General features: G+C 40.3%; 1 protein-coding gene across 2 annotated transcripts in view; it reads left to right on the top strand.

Moving 5' to 3' along the window:
- The window catches only part of LOC124551061 (speckle-type POZ protein-like), a 68,196-nt gene extending 57,678 nt beyond the window's left edge, over nt 1-10,518 (top strand). Inside the window, exon 4 of one of the 2 annotated variants that reach the window (XM_047125942.1) lies at nt 10,469-10,518. The gene's annotated coding sequence lies outside the window, so the exon portion shown is untranslated. Of the gene's footprint in view, nt 1-10,465 lie in introns of both variants that reach the window. The other variant, XM_047125943.1, reaches the window with a different exon arrangement.
- The last annotated feature ends 2,513 nt before the right edge of the window (nt 10,519-13,031 follow it).

Raw genomic sequence — 13,031 nt, 5'->3', positions numbered from 1 at the left:
ACCGAACTTCACTAATTCCCACTATATCTAACTTCAACCTATCCATTTCCCTTTTTAAATTTTCTAACCTACCTGCCCGATTAAGGGATCTGACATTCCACGCTCCGATCCGTAGAACGCCAGTTTTCTTTCTTCTGATAACGACATCCTCTTGAGTAGTCCCCGCCCGGAGATCCGAATGGGGGACTATTTTACCTCCGGAATATTTTACCCAAGAGAACGCCATCATCATGTAATCATACAGTAAAGCTGCATGCCCTCGGGAAAAATTACGGCTGTAGTTTCCCCTTGCTTGATGGAGTCAAATATGGTAATATGATGAAGAAATATTTAGTTTCCTTCACTTCATCCACACTATCCTTCATCACCCTTTCTGCAAGAAATGGTGTAAGCTCTTAACATGTTTGAAATGAAAGATATGATGTGCTCCCTTTTCCGTTGTTTCCATAAGTACTAAGTGTTTAACTAGAAGAAGACTGAATTCCAGTATTGGCTGTAGTGCCTTCTCAAAATTTCCACAATGTGTTGATCCAGATCCATAGTTGTAAACCTGAAAGGTAGGCCTAGTATGGAAAATTTTTGACTGCAGCAACAACCCGTTTTATCATGTCCCTCCAGTATTTTACTTCTGTCGCAAGCTGAGATGTTAGGTTTTTATGCTTTCTCCCCATGATTTATCCTCTTAGTTTTTAAGTTAACACACATTTCCTACATTCAGCAGAATTTTCATGGGCAGTTAATCAGGACTGAGCATTTTTTCTGTCATTAAATCTCTCATTAGGTTTTGCAAACTGCGATGCACCATTAAACAATAAACAAGGAACAAAATTTACACCATGCTTGCCATGAGAGCATGCTAAAAATAGTCTATTGTTTCTTGCCATTCCTCATGGTTCTAAAAAACCTTTATTTCACTACCTTGGATAATTAGTATATTGCCTGCATGAGTTACTGAAATCACAATCCATATTCTGTGACACAAGACCTTCTTAGTGTAATGATCGTGAAGAATTCATTTGTTATACAGTTCACATTGTAAAAAAAAAGAACCATCCTAATCATTCACTCTATATGCGCCATCTGGGGCAAGTGAAATGATTGCTTCTAAGCTGTTGTTGTTGTTGTGGTCTTCAGTCCTGAGACTGGTTTGATGCAGCTCTCCACGCTACTCTATCCTGTGCAAGCTTCTTCATCTCCCAGTACCTACTGCAACCTACATCCTTCTGAATCTGCTTAGTGTATTCATCTCTTCGTCTCCCTCAACGATTTTTATCCTCCACGCTGCCCTCCAATACTAAATTTGTGATCCCTTGATGCCTCAGAACATGTCCTACCAACCGATCCCTTCTTGTCAAGTTGTTCCACAAACTCCTCCCCAATCCTATTCAGTACCTCCTCATTCGTTATGTGATCTACCCATCTAATCTTCAGCAGTAGAGAGGATATAAAATATAGACTGGCAATGGCAAGGAAAGCGTTTCTGAAGAAGAGGAATTTGTTAATATCAGGCATAGATTTAAGTGTCAGAAAGTCGTTTCTGAAAGTATATGTATGGAGTATAGCCATGTATGGAAGTGAAACATGTATGATAAATAGTTTATACAAGAAGAGAATAGAAGCTGTTATTACTGTTTCTAATATCAGAATGATTGTTTCTAAGCCGGTATTACTGTTTCTTATATCAGAAACTTCTGACTCGGATAAGTCACATGGTGCACTATTTTCAATGCTGTTCACAACTATTACACTCCACATTATTGTGTTCTGATCTGTTTAGATTTGAGCTCAAGCTGTAACTAGCTGGCTGTGTTTCATTTTTAAATAGTACATTGATTTCTGTACTCTTCCTCGCAGTTTCCTCTTTCTTTATTGCCATATCTTTCGTGAGTTTCCAGTACCGAGAATCACTTCCTCTTCTCTGACTGTCACCCATTTTAATCAATACTAAAATAGAAGTCATGAACTAAACACAAAACAACTACAGTTTCAAATTAAACTGAACTCTCACTTAACCAGTTGGCTGTTAGAATGATTAGCAGTATTCCTATGACTGTGTCAGTGGCATCTCCTATGCTGAAGCTTAATTGTGAGCAATGACATTTGTCTTCCTAATATATAGACCTACCACATGAGAATGAACAGTACTGAAGAAAGTGGATAATTGTGCCACTGTTAAAACGTAACATTATTACTAAAATAAAAACTGTCCTTATCCCATTGTCTCACGAGACCATCCATTAAATTTGAGCTGATTGTTGCCAATGTTAGCCATATCCGTTTAATTCTGAGTTAAATTCACATACTTTTTTCAAGAGTTGTGAATAAAGTGTTTTAAACAAACAGTAACAGCTTATAAGCCACTCTTTAAAATCTGCTGGCCTTTAACGTCTGCTGGCCCAGGTAGCTGCCTAATCTGCTTAGGCATAAATTTGCCTGTGCTTTAAAATGCCTTACACAAACAGTATTAATTTTCAGTGTCTTCTGTTTCTACTTTAGTATCCCTCACTCAGCATGTCACGAATCAGTCTCTTCTCTCCTATGACACTTTACTCCTTCAACTGTCTGCATTTCCTTCTTCCTCTGATTTTACATTGATATATTTTCTCTGGGTAGAGCATGCACACATACAACCTTCTCACACGCATGTGAAATTTACTTATTTCAGTTAGCATAAAAGTTTTAATTAAGAAATATGCAAGCCAAGAAGTAAAGAAATTGCATCTGAACCTCTTCATTTGTTTCAAGTGTACTCATTCTGTCTTCAACATTTTTCTGTAGCCTTACATTCTCATCTGAATTTCACTTAAAAACAAGGCAACACTCCAAACTAATACTTTCAGGAAAGATATCCTAGCACTTAAATGTGTGTTAGATGTCAACAAATGTCTCTTTTCCAGAAATCCCGTTCCTGCTTTTGCCGCTCTGCATTTTGTATCCTCTCTACTTCCGCCATCGTCACTTACCTTCACCCAAATAGCAAAATCGCCTACTGTTATTACTGTCTCATTGCGTAATACAATTGCCTCAGCATAGCTTGATTTAATTCTCCTACATTCCATTGCCCTTGTAAATAATTGATACCCATCTAACAATCTCTTTTCAAAACAGTATCTGATCTTCATAGCCCTTTTCTGTATCTGATAGAATTACAGTGTCTTCAGCAAACCTTAAAATTTTTATATCTTCTGCCTGAACTTAAGAGAATCAAATTTCATCTTGGTTTCCTTTACTGCTCACTTAATGCATAGATCCAATAACACCAAGGATTGGCTACAGCCCTGTCACACTTCCTTCTCATCTGCTGCTTTCCTATCATGCTCTTTGACTCTCATAACTGTAATGTGTTTTGAGTACAAGTTGTAAAATAACTTCCACTCCATATTTTACAAATGCTATGTTTAAAATTTTAAGAGTGGATTCAAATTTATGTTACGAAAACCTCTTAAAGTAAGTCATCGGGTCAGTACTGAATCACAGAGTTCTACATTTCCCCAGAAGCCAAGCTGATCTTACCTCTAGTAATTGAAATCGGACACAACCGAAAGGTGCAGGCCGACTAGCCGAGGCCCTCGCAGTGAGTTGCCAAAACTGCAGAAAGACAACAGCTGTGAATAACAATGAAGATGATAACAACAGCTATGGACAGCAATGATAGAATGACAAGTCAGAAGAGGAAGACATATCATGAGCCTAGACGTAGCAAGAACAAGAACTGAACAATGTGCAGTCAGAACACGACTCACTTCTGAGCCCCTGTGCTGCCAGCATTACAGGCATCCTTGTGAGCACCAGTAGGGTGGTGCACTGGGCATGGCCCTTTGGCAGCAACAGTAGTGCTCACAGGTTGTAGGGATGCCGCCTAACAGCTGTCGTCTGTCTCTGTGCCTCCGGCGGTCTGTCCAAATTGTCGGCCAGGGTATCATATTACTGGAGATTGGCTTCTGTCAATTTTTCTCTTATTGTTTAAATAATTCTTGTTCATATTTCTTAGCTATGATAGAAGGTGCATTAAATACATAATGCAACACATTTTTTTTTTTAAGGAAAGCAGGTTGATTTTATTCACGATTCCAATACAATATATTATTCCCCACCATTCTTGGCTACAAAACCTAGTTTTTCAATTTAATCTCCATTCAATGTGACTACCTTACACTGTCTTACTGGAAGGCCTATGTGCCCGCATGGTACCACTATATTGGTCTGTGTAGGAGGAGCCAATGTCTTGCTGTATCAATAACCTCCACATCATCCATATACTGATTTCCATGGAATGCATCCTTCTTTGGGCCAAACAGATGAAAGTCAGAATTGATGAGACCTGGGCTCTTAGGTTGGATGAGGAAGAACAGTCAAATGAAGTTTTGTGAGCTCCTCTTTGGTGCAGACCGGTGTGAATCGTTGCGTTGTCACGAAGGAGCAGAAGTTCGTTTGCATTTTTTGTCGTCAATTTCCTGAGGGTAGCAAAATACACTTCAGGGTAGATCATTGCACAAACGGAGGACATCAAACTGAATAACCCCTTCAGAGCACCAGGAGACATTTGGCACGGCTTTACCAGCTGGGGGTGCGGCTTTGTTCTTCTTGTTTGGCAGAGAGGTGGTGCGGCGCCACACCGTGGATTGCTGTTTTGTTTCTAATTTGAACTCTGTTTCATCGCCAGTCATGATGTTCGACAAAAATTGGTTGCAAGGTTGCAATCGGCCTTGTAACATAAGAACAGTTCTGCACGGATGGTCCTCCATTGGTCTTTATGGTCTTTTCTTGAGCAACGAGGAACCTAGGGAGCACACACCTCAGCTGATGAGCGACTGTATCAGCACTACCAAAAGAGACGTCCATTTGTCCAGTGAGGAATTTGATTGTAATCCATCGACCACCGTGAATGAGACTGACTGTCCGCACGTTTCGACGTTGCACAAGTCGCAACTGTGTGCGGCCATCCAGCAACTGGGAGGTGGGACATAGTGCCACCACCCATTGGAACTTCATGAAGCTGTAGAGGCTGAAGTGGGAGTGTTCGACAATGTCCTGTAACGAATTCTGCAGTTTTTAAGCGAAAGTGACTGAGAAAAAAATGTGTTGCATTGCTCAGTGAATGCCCCTCGTATTCAGCTGATGATTGTGCAATATTAACTCCTATTAGCACCTGCCTTGTTTCAAATTGGAATCGTCACTTTCTTCTTGAAGGCTGGGGCTGTTTACCTCTCCTATATCTTGCATAATAGATGGAGTTTGTTTTGCTATGGCTGGCTCACCAAATGGTCTCTCATTCTGATGGACTGTCCCTGCTCCAGCTGCCTTGTTTCAGCTTAGGTCTTTCATTGCTGTGCCAGATTCTCTGTGCTACATAATCTTCATCTTGTTAGTCTTGTTCAGACTTTCACCTTTCAGCCTTCTCTTTATTGCTTAGTATGTCATGACATCAGAGTTCTTACTATTCACATAGGTGCTTCTCTTTTCTCTAAAGGTCTCTCTTAATTTTCCTGTAGCCGGCATTGAGACTGAAATGAAATTATTGGACACTTTTATAGATTACAGTTCTGTGTGTGACACGCTTAATCCTTATCCACACTGGGAGTTTTTATAGTAATGCTGGTCATGGAGTGGATTTTCAGTAGCTGGAGGCTTCGTGCCATTTCACTCTACCTTTAGGGATAGAGAATGAGGAGTAGCTATAATCTCCTGACAAACAAGGTTTACATTTACAACAGTTTATACTGGGATAAAACTTCATATCTTCACCTACAGTCAACACTCGGTAATTTTTACCCCCCCCCCCCCCTCGGATTGGAGCACTAGAAGAAGAAGAATGGCTAGTTGTATGTCTTATTCCTCTTAGTCCAGTCAATGAAGGAAAATTGAAGGAAAAATCATGTACATGCCAGTCTTTGTACAGTGGTAGAAGCGAATATCAGCAACAACATTCCTCACTGGCAGGGTGTGAACATGAGAGAAGGGGAGGGGGGGGACGTTTAAAGATCGCTTTCTTATCTTCAATAATAACCCCTTGGTTGCTCTTGAAAACACACATGGACAGAATCTACATAAATTTCAGCACACTGTTCTACACAGCTAAAAGGACAAATTGATTCTTAGTTATGTGTTGTGAGTGCATAGCATTCTTCTAGGAAAGGCAGCTTCCCCCACCACAAGCATTGTTAACTTTTCATTTTGCAGACAGATGATACCTCCCCAGCATTTCCTGTCTGGTTCTCTTATGTGAATAGACAAAACAACTTCACTAAAGTCTTGATTATATAGTGGAGCTATTTTCAGTTTATTAATTGAGTACTTGTTTGCAATTGTTGAGTGAGCTTTTATGTAAAATTTGTTCCTATAAACAGTAGCTGAGAAGAGATAAGTTAAAAGTCTGATGTTGTCAGTGACCTTTGTATTGTTTGTGGGAAAGGGATTGGACTGGTAAATTTGGCACCTTGCTGTTGTCTATTGTTGACAGTGTACTGTAAAGTTGTATAGCTGTGTACTGGATGGAGCCAATTACCACATGTCCACAGCATGTACACTCACGTTCAGAAAAAACTGGACACCTTGAAAGACTAGAGATAAGACACTCCAATTCACAGGACATGTACATTTGTATGTTCTGCAGAAAATATTAGCATTTGAATCATGTCAGCCCACGTGTTCAAGGTCAACATCTATGAGGTGGAATCCAGAATTTTTGAGACCGGTGCTGCCATCTGGGGCCGGAGTGGCCGTGCAGTTCTAGGCGCTGCAGTCTGGAACTGAGCGACCGCTACGATCGCAGGTTCGAATCCTGCCTCGGGCATGGATGTGTGTGATGTCCTTAGGTTAGTTAGGTTTAATTAGTTCTAAGTTCTAGGTGACTGATGACCTCAGAAGTTAAGTCGCATAGTGCTCAGAGCCATTTGAGCTGCCATCTGGAAAATAGGAGTAGTAGATCTTTGCACCGCTCGGTGGCGGGAGCTGCATATCTGATCAGTCAGTGTGTGGAGTGGCATTCAGTTGGGAGGACATGTTGCCTGTCCACAGTGATTTCCGTAATACTCTGTGTTTGGTGTGTGGTGATTTTACGATGGATCTGTGAACAGAACAGCGTGTGTGTATCACATTCTGTGCGAATCTCGGGAAAAGTGCTGCAGAGACCCTTGTAATGATTCAACAAGTGTTTGGGGGACAGAGCATGAGCAGTACGTGTGTAAGTGGCATGCTCAGTTCAGGGCCAGCTGTACAGATGTCAAAGATGATGCTCACTGGAAGTTAGCTGCGCAACGCCAGACATTGTTGTCAACCTTCAACAATTGGTTTGTGCGTATCGATGTCGAACCATTCGAGACCGTGCGGATGAAGTTGGTATTGATTATGGAACATGTCAACGAATGTTGACTGATGAATTGGGCATGCATCGTGTTGCTGCAAAATTTTTGCCAAGGATCTTGACTGCCGATCAGAAGGCACAGCGTGTTGAAGTGTGCACGGACCTTTGTCAGACCACATCTGATGATCCAACCTTCTTGTCACGGGGTATCACCGACGATGAGAGTTGTATTTACAGTTATGACCCAGAGACAAAGCAACAATCGTCCCAGTGGAAGAGCCTGGGGTCTCCAAGACCCAAAAAAGCAAAACAGATAAAGAGCAAAGTGAAGAGAATGATCATCGTTTTCTTTGATGCCAAGGGAACTGTGCACCCAACCAAACAGTGAATTCTGCGTACTACTGTGATGTTTTGCAACAGCTCCGTGAAAAATTGCAGCGACGTCGGCCCAAACTTTGACGTGAGGGGAACTGGCTGCTGCATCCCAACGCACCCTGTCACACGTCCTTGCTCACTAGGACGTTTTTGGCAAAAAACAACATGGCGGTTGTACCCCACCCACCGTACTCATCAGATTTGGCACCTTGCAACGTCGCACTATTCACAAAACTGAAACTGAATTTGAAAGGCCGTCGATTCGACACTCTAGAGAGGGTTCAAGATGCATCGCTGGTAGCGATGAACACCCTCAAGGAACAGGACTTCCAGAAAACATCTGACCAGTGGCAGAAGTGCTGGGACTGATGTGTATTTGTGGATGGGAACTACTTCGAGGGTCATGGTGACCATTAGCCCAAAGGTAAGGTTTTTGACAGATGGCAGCACCAGTCCCGAAAATTTTGGATAGCACCTCGTGTATCGCGGTGCACCATCTGTATGGCTTGAGCAGACGAGCAGGCTGCTTTGCAGACATATGTGCAAACCATACCCCCAAATTAGTGAGTTTGAAAGAGAATGTTTTATTGGCATGAGAAAATATGATGCATTGACCTGAGAAATTTCTGCTCATGTGTGAAGAAGCGTTTCAGCAGTGCAACAGGTTGTGCAGAATGGTTCATGGAAGGCCGTAGAACATGATGAGATGGGTCACGTCGTAACACCCAGACCACCTCCTGAGAAGATTGACACCACATCCAAATGGCATTGCAAAACAGATCTGTGTCCTCCTCGGCTCTGGCGCAACAGTGGAACAGAGTAACACATTGCACACTACTAAGGGAGACAGTCTGTCCCCATTTATTGTGGCATCGGTTACGTGCACATCGTCCACTTCTCTCCCTGCCTTTGACAAATGTGCAGAAACATGGTAGATGGCAATGGTGTATAGAACATTACTGGGGACAGGAATGGCATCAGGTGGAGTTTTTGCTGGTTTGAAATGATGGGTGCATTTTGCTTTGCCACAGACAGGGAGAGGGGCATCACAGTGATCTAACTCGAGGACTTATGAAATGGGGTGCTATTGGGTACAACCAAAATCAAAATTGGTGCGTGCCCAGGGCACTGAGACCAGTGTGACCTACGTGAATGACATCTTGTGACCTGTAGCCGTGCCCTTTCTGCACGACACCCCAGACGTCATTTTTCAGCAAGACAATGCACGATCACATGTTGTTGCACAAATACATGATTTCTTGGTGTCATAGGATGTCAGCCATTCGCCCTGGCTTACCAGATCACCAGACTAGTCACCAATTGAAAATGTGTGGGATATGGTGAAATGACGGGTGCTGCTGTGTGATCCAGTGCCAACAATCTCAAGTGAATTTCAGAACCAGGTGAATGCAGCATGGATGGCTATACCACAGGACACCATTCATGCCTTATGCAAGTCGCTGCCATCATGCACTGAAACAAGTTATCATGGCCCATGATAAACCTTGTGCCTATTAGGCAACAGGACACTTGCTGATCATTTCTGCAGAACATACTAATATACACGTCCTATGAATATGATCATCCTATCTCTAGTCGTTCGGGTGTTCCGTTTCTTCTGAACATGAGTGTATATTTTCCAAGGTGGGCATGAATATGTTGGATGGAATGAGACTGATCATTTTCAGATAAGAACAGTAATCTGATGTTGCTTGACTTACAGTGAAATATCTGAAGTTCTGTAACAACTAGGTAACATACTACTATTACAGAGGGAGCCAATTTAAGCCTCAGTCTGTTGAGACATCAGGAGACCGGAGTTTAGGGTGATGCAGTTGATACCCCTCATGATGTGAAAAGTATACCAGAGACAATGGAAGCGACATTGTTGAATACATGTTGCCAGCATGTTACAGTTGGGACAGGCTCTTCAGTGGCATTGACAGCTGACATCTCCAGCTGTGGAGCTTTCCTTTCATAATTAGCTCACTTAACAAATGCAAATAAATACTCTTTTAATAGGCTGAAAGTAGCTCCCCTACATAAACATAAGCTTGTCAAAGTTATTTTGTCTACTCAGATTAGAGAACTGAACAGGAAATGCTGAGGAGGTAGAGTCTGCCTGCAAAATGAAAAGCAAGAAGCACTTGTCTTCCTCTTGTTACGCTCTCTCCAAACAAGTGTTTGCCAATTACTGCTGTTCTCCACTGTGTGTGTCTCATGTCCAATGATACTTGCGCCCAATTTGAATTCCATTCCATACACACACAGTCAAGTGTAGACCACACAAGTGTCCTGCAAGCAACATTTTTGGAAGAAACATTAGTTTACAGGTAACGTCATTTGCATTATCTACAAATGAGTCTACAGATGAGCAAGTGAGATCATTCTAAATAGTATGTTTACATATTTTTAAGCCCAAGGATTTGCGGTGCTTAAATGACTCCATTTGTGTTTCATTAATTCAGTAGTCAAAGTTTGCCCCACTTTGGAATTTGCATAACACCCTTCCTTTCTGTGTAGAGCTAGTTTCAGTTTTTGCATGCCAGGCTGATTTTTGTCCACACCTGATTCAATATTATAGCTATTGGATTGTGCTAAATTGTAGGTAGTAGCAGCATCTGCAAAAAGGCCAGACTGCTGCTAATACTATCAATTTAGCATATAATACATGACAGGCACAGAAATGATTTATCACACTTCTGTGAGACACACTCAAAACTGATTCAATGTAAAACAGAATCTCGAAACACATACGAGAAGCTGATACTAAGTTTTTGCCTCTAGCAGAAGATGAAGCTATAACATCAGCAGATGGAAGACAGAAGAAGCAGAATTCACCAGCAGAGATCACCATGAAATTCATTTCCAGGAGTTCCAGGAATAATTGGGTATGCAATAAACGGGAACTCAGAACATGTTATTGAACACTGAACTCAGCTGACTTTAGTTTAGCACTAATGACAAATGAGGAACATTCATCATATGCTTTATCAAGATAAATCAACTTTGATATATCTTTCTTTTAATAATATAATAATTCACTTCAGTCGTCTTCTGCACAACCAACACATTTCTTAATTACTGTTTCAAATTACACCTTCATCTCTATTTTACTCAGAAATGTCATTCCATTGTAAAATCAAGAAAGTTAAGGATGAAGTTCCCTTTTGATATTCCCTGGTCAACAATTACTGTTTTGTGACCCTTTTTTAATGGAAAACATTTGTATTGTCCAATGAATTTATAAGTGTAAAAATGTAACTAAGACCAAATAAATGTAAAACACTGAAATTTCTACTTTTATTCTGTACGTGAGATTGAAACCTGAACAAAAGCTGTATTTAATTGTTGTAATTGGATTTGTAGTACCTCTGTTTATCCGATCAGTTTACTGCAGGCCCTACAGCACTGTTGCCATATCAGCATCTGAGATCTAAGTGAATTTTTTATCTCATCCCACATGGAAAATGAGCTTAGCTGACCATCAGAAACATTGCTTCAAAGTACACACTCATCATTTTGCAAAAATAACTAGAAAAGTTTTGGATAAAATAATTTTGGGTATTGGGCCACATTATTGAAATAACTAAACTGCCAATGTTTCAAACAACTTGCTGCGGTCCTTACCCTGAAAATGATTGCAGCAAGTCCGTTGAAACATTGGCAATTTAGTTGCTTTGTTAGTTTTCAGTGGTGCAGCCCAATATCCAAAATTATTTTACCCAAAATGACACTGGCTGTGGAAGCCTATGAGCTTATGGTAGATATTAAACTGTCAAATTATGTCTCTGTGCAAGAATCAGCAAAAACAAACCCATAGCAGCTCAGATTTATCATACTCACATTTTGCGATAAAGTGAGAAACTGTCCATGTCAACGACGCACTGCCTTCTACAGTAGTAACATTTGAAATGAAAGGAGAACATACATTAATTGCAGTGAGAAAACAACAATACAAGAAATAAGGATTTTGTCCATGATTATATACATCTTGTTCATTAGGTCACAGCTTGTTTAAAATTATTCTCAATAGACAAACAACAATTTATGAATTATCACGGGAAGTGCGCAATGCATTCAGCATTTAAATGATATTTTTTTTAGGGGATACCTCCATCACTAGTTACCAAATATTTCCATTAGTTTCGATGTACATTTTTGGCCTGAATTCTTAATAAGAGTCAGTAATGAAGAGTAAATAAACAGAATTGAGAGATAATAACAAAGCAAAACTCTGAAATTTGTCTAGAACGTAATATTTTCCCTATAAGCATAATAAACTTCTGAATTAAAATGGGAGAATTTGTAGTACCAATGAAGAAAGATGAAAGGACAAGGGTGCTACAGTATATGATTTGTTACACTTATCAAAACCTCACTTGGAAGACATAAAAAGGAAAGATCTTCCTCAATGGAGAAGCTAATGTCATATTGTACAACCAGTAAGCGGAGTTGAGAAATGATATATATGTAAAAATTGTGGTTACCTTCCAGGCCCTTTAGATTAGTGCATACCTGGAGAAACAGCTCTTTGAAAGCTTTCACAAGCTAGTGGGAATAACAAGTTAGCAGTACCACCAATGCACATATCTATTGAAAAATATCTTAAACTTCATAAAGTAAATTGGAGAAAGAAAACTTCATAGCCTGCTTATTTAAAATTAAAATCTATAATAAAATTCATTTAGTCGTGACACTCAAATATTAACAATAAAATGTGCTGCTGGCTTAGGGTTGAATCATAAAAGAGAGAAAGAATAACAAAATCATAACTAATTACTTTGGAAGAATACTTAGACAACATACAGGAACAGTTCAAAGAAGGAATTTACATTTTGCATCCAAACTATCAAGTTGTTAACTCTGAAACATAATCCCATAGTACTGATTACTGTTTCTTCTGGAACAGTTGAGTGTAAAATCAGAGAGAATGGCATGAAATTCTCTGCTGGAAATTGTATCTGATTACAAGCACAGCACTCGTGAACTGAAACTAGATTACCAACAATACTGTAAAATACACACCACATACACGTAAAATGAAACAGTCCAAGAAAAAAGGAAAAATATACACTATTGGCCATTAAAATTGCTACACCACGAAGATGACATGCTACAGACACGAAATTTAACCGACAGGAAGAAGATGCCGTGATATGCAAATGATTAGCTTTCCAGAGCATTCACACAATGTTGGCACCAGTGGCGACACCTACAACGTGCTGACATGAGGAAAGTTTCCAACCGATTTCTCATACACAAACAGCAGTTGACAAGCATTGCCTGGTGAAACGTTGTGATGCCTCATGTAAGGAGGAGAAATGCTTACCATCACGTTTCTGACTTTGAT

Source organism: Schistocerca americana, chromosome 9 (genome assembly GCF_021461395.2).
Source record: "Schistocerca americana isolate TAMUIC-IGC-003095 chromosome 9, iqSchAmer2.1, whole genome shotgun sequence".
Lineage (NCBI taxonomy): Eukaryota > Metazoa > Arthropoda > Insecta > Orthoptera > Acrididae > Schistocerca > Schistocerca americana.
The sequence above is the reverse complement of the archived record's forward strand: the minus strand, read 5'-3'. Positions and strand labels throughout refer to the sequence as shown.